This window comes from Grammomys surdaster, unplaced genomic scaffold (assembly GCF_004785775.1).
Source record: "Grammomys surdaster isolate TR1022 unplaced genomic scaffold, NIH_TR_1.0 219, whole genome shotgun sequence".
NCBI lineage: Eukaryota > Metazoa > Chordata > Mammalia > Rodentia > Muridae > Grammomys > Grammomys surdaster.
In genome coordinates this window covers 1,571,696-1,580,405 of record NW_021604664.1, presented here as the reverse complement: position 1 = coordinate 1,580,405, position 8,710 = coordinate 1,571,696, and the positions used below count along the sequence as shown (strand labels likewise).

At 45.1% G+C, this 8,710-nt stretch overlaps 1 protein-coding gene across 6 annotated transcripts in view; it reads left to right on the top strand.

Moving 5' to 3' along the window:
- Ehmt1 (euchromatic histone lysine methyltransferase 1) overlaps positions 1 to 8,710 on the top strand; it is a 134,817-nt gene that overhangs the window by 123,768 nt on the left and 2,339 nt on the right. The window lies entirely within an intron of this gene.

Below are 8,710 nucleotides of genomic sequence, written 5' to 3'. Positions count from 1 at the left end.
AGGCAAGACAGTAAGAGAGTGAGGAGGGTGCAAGCAGCCCCTTTTATAGTGGGCAGGCCTACCTGGCTGTTGCCAGGTAACTGTGGGGAGGAGCATACCTGGCTGTTGCCAGATAACTGTGGAGTTGGAGTTTAAACAGAATACTAACAGGAGTTACAGATGGTTATAAGCCACCATGTGGGTGCTGGCATCCAAGACTGTAACTTCAAAGCCACCTCTCCAGCCAAATATTTTCAATGTGCAGTCCATTCTGTCTTGAGGAGCCTCTGTCTCCCCTAAGATCATAAAGCTTTTCTCCCATGTCTTTTATAGAAACTACGTTTGGCTCTGTACCTGTTCTGAGTCAACCTTGGTGAGTGGTCTGAGGTGAGAGCTGAGCTTGTTTCTGTCTGTAAGGACTTGTAGTCATCCGGGCACTGCTGGCCAGGATACCGCTTATCATTTATATGCTGCTGTCTGTGATGGGATGTGTTTGTCCCTTGTCTGGTTTCTGACTCTCATACCAGTGCCACCCTCTTGATAGCAAAGTTGACTCATGCAGGTGGAGTTAGTCCTCAGACTGTTCTTTCATGTGTGTGTTAATGCCTGGAACTTTGGCTTTCCCAGGTAAATCTGAGTCTGTCTGGTGTCTGCATGGTCAGCAGCTCTGCTGCCTTGGCTGGGACTTACATGGACCTTGTCTACTCAGATATGTGACATTGCACTCTAGGTGTCCAGACCCACTAGGGCTGGACTTTGTCTCTGCAGAGCCTCACTGGGCAGTACATAGATCTTATACGTGACATTTAAGTGCTGTTACCTTTATAATTTCATTTCTCAACTGTTTATGGATAGTACTTCAAAGTGGTTTGCTTGTTTGTTTGTTTTTTGGTTGACCTTGCTGAATTCACCTTTTAATTGTGGTATTTTTTATGGGTTATTGATTAGGATTTGTTGCGTATACAATTATGTGCTGTGAATAAAGATAGTTCCATTTGCCCTCTTGTACTGGTAGAGGGGAACTTCTTGCCTTCCCAGCAGGGATGTTAGTACAGCAGTTTTACAGGTGCTCAGACTCTATAAGCACTTCCTAAGAGGTCATGCCCATCATTCCTTGGCTGTAGGATGAGGCCAGTGTCTAGGACTGTTTCTCAGAGTCTCACCCTTTCCATGTTCCTTTTATCACTTCCTGTGGTGTCTCCCTCACCACTACTGCTATGTGGCCATCCTTTTCAACTCCTGCCATTGTATTTTTAATCTTAAAGAATGCCATGTCAGTGGTTCTTGTTCATTCAGGACCCAAAGCTGTAAGTATGCTAAGGCCTTCTGTTTTCTATACCTGCTTCGATCAAACTTCAGAATGTGTTTACCTGAGCACCACATTGATGACCACAGCTGCTGTCCCCTGACCAGAATGTACCTACATTTATTTATTGCCTCATTCAGATGCCTGGGCACAGGATCTCTGATAGCCCTTCAAGTGCACTGTGTCCTGTGGTCATGCTGAGATACGTGTGTCCTTATCAAAGAAACTCAGAATAAACTTCAAGTATGTAGAAAGGGCTCAGCAATTCCTTGAGGACTCTGACAGATTCTGACAGGAAAAATGGGCTGGATGAGGCCTATTCAAACAAGATATGGCAGTCCACACTCTCCCTGTTCTGGAAAAGGCTAGCATTAACAGCACATGCATGAAGTTAGTATGCTGGAGCCAAAGTTAGGTATAGAAAATTGCTTGCTCCAAGGGCAGAGTTAAGACAGTATCCCTTGCCAGGTGGCACACACCTTTGTTCTCAGCACTTGGGAAGCAGAGGCAGGCGGGTTTTTGAGTTTGAGGACAGCCAGGACTACACAGAGAAACCCTGTCTCAAAAAAGCCAAAAGAGAGGCGGGGGGGGGGGGAGCCCTTTAACCCAAGGTTCTAAAGCCTGTGCTTTTGGTCTCTGTGAGTTTCTGAGTTGGGTACTGGTTAGTGAGCACACATGTTTCCATGGCTTCTTCATTCAGGTTCCAGGCACAGGTACGTGTGCAGGACAACTCCTGCGGCCACGAGTCGAACGGGTTCACCTGGAAAGAGGGCTGGGAACGAAAGGGGGATGGAGAGCGAGAAAAGATGAAGCCAAGACAAAGTTCTCTGATCAAGGCTCAATGGTTTAATGTTAAGCTTTTAATTTAAAGGGAAAGACCTTGCCTGAACCCTTCCTAGTTTCAGCCGGGAGAGTTGGGTGGGATAATCCGTTCTTGGTGATGGGGCCGGAGATGTCTCAAGGCAAGCCCAGGGCAGTTCTTCTTTCAAGTTCCTGTAGAATGATCTACGTGCTGCCTAGGTGGGTGACTCCACCTAGGTGTCTATTGATATGCAGCCAAGGTGGTTAGTTCCACCTAGGTCCTATTATCTGGTCTATTGTGGTAAACAAGGTCTCGGGCCTGCTCAGGGCTGGGAGAAGGGCACACTGGACAGTTACATGATTTCTCTGGGTCGTGCTGAGGCCCTTTCTTTGAGCAATGATAGTATACTTATGAGAGGTGACCATAGCTACAAACTTTTCTAGGTGGAAAAGGGTCATTTTAAAGTATGGCACTAGTCATGTCTAGGCTTGTAGTTCTGGACTGAACATCTCTTGATGGTAATGATAGCTTCTGGAGTTGTGATATCACTTTGACTGACAATTGTGGCATTGCCATCACACCAGTCACACACAGGTGGCTCTTTCTCACACATTTCCCCAGATTCCCCAAATACCTCTGCATTGAGCAGCTTCCTAGAGCTAGTGAGGACTGAGCTCAAACTTGCTGCATCCAGGGAGAGCAGCATGTGCAACAGACACTAGTCAGTGCCCTACAGAGCTCCTCCTACGTGGGGACATGTCTGTCCCCAGCTGTTACTGCACTTGCTTCCTCAGGCCCAGTAACACCCGTCACGTGGCACTATCTTCTTCCTACTTGTGTTCTTGAAGGAACTCTGTGGTACTTGTGAGCCTTGGCTGTTCCCCTTTTACCTGACATTTGTGTACAACCAGGGACTTCTGTCAGGCTGTTCACATTCATTTAAGGAACTTTTTATTTTGGGCTGTAGTTTGTGTGTGTGTGTGTGTCCAAATGTTGGCATCTGATGTCTTGTTGCTTACTACTTGATTTGAGCATATTGATCCAACAGCACATCTCTATGCTTTTACTTGGGCACTAGGGTTCTAGACTCATTCCTAGTGTGTCTGACACATCACTGACCAAGTTGTCTCAACAACCCAGAAGTTTGTTGTTGTTTTGTTTTTGAAGGAAAATAAAGATGTTTCCTCACCCATTTCCAGCCATCTGCTCTTTTTTTTTTTTTTCGAGACAGGGTTTCACTGTGTAGTCCTGGCTGTCCTGGAACTCACTCTGTAGACCAGGCTAGCCTCGAACTCAGAAATCCGCCTGCCTCTGCCTCCCAAGTGCTGGGATTAAAGGCGTGCGCCACCACCGCCCGGCCCATCTGCTCTTTCTTGAGAGAAGGCAGATACTCTTCTGTCCATGTGTCCGCCCATTTCCAGAGGTGAAATTTTGCCAGGAGTAAAGGAAGTTTGTTGTTTTAATTTTTTCCCCCCTTTGTATGTTTTGAGACAGGATTTTACTATCTAGATTAGGCTGGTCTTGAACTTGTGACTATCCTCCTGCCTCTGCCTCCCAAGTGCTGGGATTACAGCTACATACCATCACCCTTTGTTTTGAATGTTGGTATAGGTCATGGTTTGTCTGTCAACAACATTTGCATATGTTTGGTCAGTTGCAGCTCTTTAGTGTGCATGTTGCTCTTGTTTTGGGCCCCACAGACCTTGCCCCTTACCTGTCCTACTGATACCTGGCACCAGGAGGTTTCCTGTGACAGCCCAGCCTCACAATTGCAATTTTTTTTTTTTTAATTTCATAGAACAAAACCTTCTGCTAAGATACTCATTTCACTTATTACTATATGTGTATGGGTATTTTCCTGCACATGCTGTATTTCTGTGCACCGTGGGTGTGTGTCTGGTGCCCTTGGAGATCAGAAGAGAGCGCCAGATCTCTTGGAACTGGAGTTGCTTTCAGTTGTGAACATGGGAGCTGGGAATCAACCTAGGTTCCTTGGAAGATCAGCCAATGAGTGTTCTTAATTACTGAGCAAATCTGTCCAGCTACTTTGTGCTCCCCTTCTCTCTCCCCCTTCTCTCCCCCACCCCAAGTCTAATAACTCTGAAGCCCTTTCTGGCCTGGAACTCATTATGTAGACCAGGCTGGCTCAGAACTTAACAGAGATTAATCCTTCTCTGCCTTCTAAGGGCTAGGATTAACTGTGTGCCACTACACCTGGCCAAGATGCTGAAACTTATGTTTCATTATGGAGTCATAGTTGAAGTCACCAGTGTGACACATGGCCATAGATGGTTCACTTCTCTGCTCAGGTTGAGGGCTTCTCTGACCTTACCTGTAGATAGAATCTTGGTTCTTGCAGTCTGTGTCAGAGTAGCCTTGCTGGCATTAGGACCATACAAATAGCACAGCTGCTGTGGGTGTATCCTGCTCTTCTGCACCTGTTTGGTTCTTAGGCTATATTTTCCTGAGGACTTTAAGTATTGTAATTTTATTTCTGTGCAGTTGAGTTACCAGTTATGCAGTTATATCAATGTGTTAGTTAATTCAGATTTGGAAATTTAAGAATTTGTGGCTTTGCCGGGCGGTGGTGGCGCACGCCTTTAATCCCAGCACTTGGGAGGCAGAGGCAGGTGGATTTCTGAGTTCGAGGCCAGCCTGGTCTACAGAGTGAGTTCCAGGACAGCTAGAGATATACAGAGAAACCCTGTCTCGAAAAACCAAAAAAAAAAAAAAAGAAGAAAAGAAAAGAATTTGTGGCTTTGTCAGGCATGGCAGCACATGTACCTGTGCAGTCCCAACCACTGTGCTGAGCAGTCTGGTCTCACATAGTAAAATCTCTCAAAATATATTTTTAAAAAATGTGTGTGTGTGTGTGTGTGTGTGTCTCATAACGTGGAGGTCAGAAGGAATTGGTTCTTTCCACCATGTGTGTTCTGCAGATCAAACTCAGGTTAGGTTCAGTGACAGAAGCCTTTGCCTTAGGCATCATAATTCCCCAAAATAAAATGACTGGGTTGTTTTTTGTTAATTTGTACTGGGGTATTGGGAGATTGAATTTTGGTGCTCAGGATTTTATGCATGCAATCCAAGCATTTTATCAGATTTCTGATTATACAAAAGGCTTGTATGTTCTAAAAGTAGAAACTATATTAAATGTCTTGCTCAGAAAAGTTGTCCTTGTTTGCATGTTCTGTTACTGGATATTGGAGTCTTCCCAGACTACTGTCACAAACACTGACGTCCGTCCCTCACCCTATCCCTCACCCTGTTTTCATGCTGGTGGAGGCCACTTCTCAGTTCTTGCTCTGTGTTCTGTGAGGCATGAACTCTTGGAGCCAGCCTTTCTTTCTCTCTCTCTTTCTTTCTTTCTTTCTTTCTTTCTTTCTTTCTTTCTTTCTTTCTTCACAGCCAGTGCCTTTGCTCTGTGTTCTGTGAGGCATGAACTCTTGGAGCCTTTCTTTCTTTCTTTCTTTCTTTCTTTTTTTTTTTTTTTGGTTTGGTTTTTCGAGACAGGGTTTCTCTGTGTAGCCCTGGCTGTCCTCCTGGAGCTCGCTCTGTAGACCAGGCTAGCCTCGAACGCAGAAATCCGCCTGCCTCTGCCTCCCAAGTGCTGGGATGCCACCACCACTGGCTCTCGGAGCCTTTCTTGTGAGTGCACACAGGGTTTGCCTCTCAGCTACAGTCACCTCCGTGATAGCCCATCTCCTGTCCTGTTTATTCTATCACTGTGAGGTGAGGATTTCAAGTAGGAGCTTTAAAGGGTATGGATACTTCACTCATGGAACTATTTCCCCCCCCCTCCCCCCCCCCCCCCCCCCCACCCCCCCACCCCGTTCCCAATCAGGGACTATTTGTAGAAATAAAGGTACTTATTTTTCTGTGCTTATACAGAAAGTGGTATAGTTTTATTTGTTTCCTTTCTCACTTGTCAGTATAGTACGAAAGTCATCAGCACATAGTCTCTCTTTGTCTTTTGGGGATATGAAGGTTGGTTTCATCTTGGCTATTTTGCAGATGGCTAATGGTATCTCAGTGAGTTATCCCGTGCAGTGATGTATTGCTGCCTGTGAGTCCTGCCCCTTTCCATGGAGGAGGTCTAAGTAGCCAGTAGATCTCAGTAGAATCCTGCTGGATTCTCTAACCACCTCCTCTTTGCCCAGATTTTGCACTTCTTTGTAGTTATTGTAGTCTGGCGGTCCGCTGTTTTGTGTTACATAGAACATGAGCAGCTTCTGTAATGCTCGTCCCTGTGTAGCATTTGCTTTTCTCGGGCTAGACTCAGCTGACTTTCTAATATTAATTTGTTTGTTTGCTTGCTTATTTATTTATCTTGAAGCAATGTCTTACTATGAAGCTCTGTCTGTCCTGAAACTTACTATTTAGAGCAGGCTGGCTTCAAACTCCACCGAGATCTGCCTGCCTGTGCTTTCTGTACCGACCCAGCTTGTTTATAGTTTTTTCCTTGGGGGGGGGGAGGAGGGGGGTGTTTCAAGGCATGATTTTTCTGTGTAGTCCTGAGTGTCCTGTTAACTGTAAACCAGAGTGATCTGCTTGCCTCTGCCTCCTGAGCACTGAAAGTAAATGTGTGGGCACTCCTGTGCCCAGTGCTCATTTGTATTCTTAAAGTTTGGCTTTCTTTTTTCCTTAAAGTGGACATGTTGTTGTTTTCTGGGTTTATTCTCCCTCCCATCCATCCATCCATCCATCCATCCATCCATCCATCCATTTACTTACTTTTAGTCCAGCTTCAGATTTGATCTCTGCTGTTCATGTATAGCTCTGGTCTCTGTCCAGCTGTCTGTTACTTCTAGTCAGTTTGATATCTGCTTTCAATAGGGGCTAGGTCAGCCAGAAATTTCAGTGTATAGACTTTGGCACCGAACCCAGAAGCCCAAGGACTCATTCCCTGTGGATTCTACAGTTCTAAGTACCTTTAGCATGTGTAGTGGCTACTCTTAGAGTATTGCGGTAGGTATTGAAATAGAATGACCACAGCTCCCAGCTCTACTCTAAGTTCTGGCTCTATGCCCAGCACCGACTGGAGCTCCAAAATCTCACCACCCAGCTCGCTAAGTTCCCACTGGTGGGTCACTACCACGCTATTCCTGTGCTTCAAAACCTCATGGCCTTTGTGGGCCACATCACACAAACCCACACTTTGCTGCCGCACATTTCTCTCTTGAATTCCATGGAGTTGCAGGGATAAGAAAACAGTACACAAACTTTGTTTAGAAACAGTGGTAACTCAATCTCTGGATGCAACAACTAAAACCTAACCTTGTAAACCTTATTAAATCTGATTTCTCTGGTGGCGCACCCTTGTGGATCTGCCATGGAATCGGGAAACTCTACCCCTACACCTTGCCCATGCGCTGACCTAGTTCTACAAGCCTCTAACTCTCTCCTCCTCTCCTCTTCCTCCGGTCAACCCGGAAGTCCCGCCTCCAACTTGCCCATTGATTGGCTCCTTTATTCATTAGGGGATGGTTCACAAGAAGTCCCTGAGTATGTGACTCATTCCTTGTCTGCAGCTCCTCCCAGGAGAACAGAATTAACATCAGAATACAAAATACCAGGGCTATCCACAACACTTCCCCTTTTCTGTTCACTTAAAAGACTCTTTTATCTCAGATAAAAATTGAGCACAACTATAACTATTTTGTAATTAATAAGGTATAAGATAGACCTAACACCCAGTCCAACTGTTTTGGCAATTTAATTGAACATTTTCCTCTATCCTAACTTAAAAGACTATACCTGGCTTATGTCCTGGCTTTAGATTGAAAGCCATCTGAAAACCATCCTCTCAAATCTGTTTTCTCAATGTATATAGCCTGGGTTGGCTATGAGAATATAAGTAGTTTCTCAGCCCCATCAGAAATCTGCGAAGAACCAACATATCTGAAAATATAGGCAGCCTAACATAGCTTTCAGAATTGAGATAAATTGTAGAGATAGCTGCCTGCCTATCACACTACCGGAGGAACTCCATCAGTGCTCAGTTTCTAGAATCCAAGAAAGGGAAGCTGTTAGGAGCAGATTTGTCTCAATAACAAATGAGTAAATAACACTAAATGTCACATTCTGTGGATTTCTGACGTTTTTGTTTTCTTCAGAGGCTAGGGTAATCTGTAGCTTCCTAGGCTGTCACCAGACAAGTAGTCTCAAGACCATAGCACCCGAGTCTCTTAGATTACTGTCTCTATGGCAGATGCAGGACATGGGTTGCTCTGTCTTGATTTGAGTGGTTGTTGGTGAGTTCTCTCATAGAGTCTCTTTTTGGGGATATTGCTGGAGTATATTCATCTATGTCCATATCCTGCAAGTCTTGAAGTTACAGAGTAAAGGTTGTCAGATACCCATCTCAGACCCAGGCTTTTTTCTTCTTGGTTTGGGTTTGCCTTTTGCCTGAAATCTGAATGTGTTTACATGGGTGTATGCAGGTGTCTACAGTAGTTCTTGTTTGGGCTTTATCCTTGACAGAGGTAGGTCCTGCAGCGCCTTCATCACACACTTCATTCCAGCATTTCTGGCTTTCTTCTCTAACTCTCCTCTCATTCATATATTCATATTCATACACACACACACACACACACACACACACACACACACACACACACACA